The sequence below is a fragment of the Zingiber officinale genome, chromosome 7A, assembly GCF_018446385.1.
Source record: "Zingiber officinale cultivar Zhangliang chromosome 7A, Zo_v1.1, whole genome shotgun sequence".
Taxonomy (NCBI): domain Eukaryota; kingdom Viridiplantae; phylum Streptophyta; class Magnoliopsida; order Zingiberales; family Zingiberaceae; genus Zingiber; species Zingiber officinale.
The window spans coordinates 52,004,121-52,005,751 of NC_055998.1; the positions used below are offsets into that span (position 1 = coordinate 52,004,121).

A 1,631-nucleotide genomic window follows, 5' to 3' on the forward strand; every position below is an offset into this window, starting at 1 on the left:
CACAAGAAATACTAACCTTACTTTGTTGAGAAATACCTGAAATTTCTAAACATATAGATGTGATTTCCTCTGAATCAAATGATGGTTCTGGCTCTAGCTTAGGTGTTGATGATATCAATGATGGTGATTCTCGAGACTCTACTATCTCTGTATAAGTCCCTACACATTGTTCCACAACATGATCAATTCTTAAAACCTCTAAGGGTTGTCTTGACAAAGGTGGTGATCCTTGAGATGCTGCTTCCACAACACAGCTCCCTACACATTCTTCCATATCATCATCATCAACACATACATCAAAAAATAAACCAACATCTATGTCCTCAATAGGAGAATCAATAACAAGAGGATCAATAACTTCACTTGCAGTTTTAAGTTGATCTACCACATCACATTCATCATCTGAAAATTCGATGTCACTATAACACCTTATAAAATTTTGAGATAGATCTGAAAACTTATTTACCACTACATTATCAATAAAATCCTCATCTGAAAAATCTTCATCTTCATATATATTCAAAAATCTACACTCAACCATATTAGTGTCACAGGATTTGCCGAAGTCTTTATTTTCGTTGACCCCCACTAACCTTTGTGGAAAAGGAACCCTTAGTGAAGGTCCTGGGAAAGACTGAACTCTCTTTTTCCCAAATTCCCTTTGAGCTTTTGGAGGAGGTCCAACTTGCTTATCTAATGTTGGTGTGATTAATCGTTGAGGGAAAGATACTTCTGGCCTTTGGGAACTTCCTAGATAAATGGAATTGAGTTCTTGTGATCTTCTATTATTCTTCTCCTCAATTCTAAACATGTCATTCTTCAGAAGTTCTTCATGATTTTTGCCACTTCTCAACCCCACATCATCACACTCTTCATTGGATCTTGACTGTGTAGGAGGGGGATCTTCTTTAAACCATTTTGAAACAATACCATCAAGCTTTGCCCCCAAATGTTTGAACTCCTCACTCTGTGACTTATGAATTTCAACATTTTTAGGTGGTTGAATTTCATTTTGTTTGACAGGCTCTCTTACATTTATAGCTTGCACTTTTTGAATATCTGAGGAAAATTCCATCCAACTTTTGTTCGACCATTCATGGAGGTTCAATGTCACTTGATCAATTAACGAATAAGCTTCATCTACACTTTTGTCCATAAAAGAACCTCCAGCTGATGAATCCAATAAAGTCTTGTCTGAGAAAGAAATTCCTCCATAGAATATGTGCAAAATCAACCATTTTTCAAAACCATGATGAGGGCACTGTCTTTGAAGACTCTTGAATCTATCCCATGCTTCAAATAATGATTCTCCATATGCCTGAGAAAAATTTGTTATGCAATTCCTCATATACACCGTTCTACTTGGAGGGAAAAAATGATTTAGAAATTGCTTCTCCAATTGTTCCCAACTTGTGATGCTTTGAGGACAGAGAGAATATAGCCAAGTCCTTGCTTTATCCTTGATACTGAAAGGAAATGTCATCAATCGAACTGCATTTGCTGATACTCCTTCACATTTCACCAAATCACAAATCTCTAAAAATGTTTCAAGATGCAGATAAGGACTTTCTGATACTTCTCCTCCAAATTTGTGACCTTGTATCATGAAAATTATCTCTGGGTCTAGTTGG

At 36.3% G+C, this 1,631-nt stretch overlaps 1 non-coding gene across 1 annotated transcript; it reads left to right on the forward strand.

The window, feature by feature from the left end:
- Positions 1–1,244: 1,244 nt before the first annotated feature.
- Positions 1,245–1,350, forward strand: LOC122003102. The gene has a single exon (XR_006117774.1). It is a non-coding gene; the product is annotated as a small nucleolar RNA R71 (small nucleolar RNA).
- Positions 1,351–1,631: the final 281 nt, after the last annotated feature.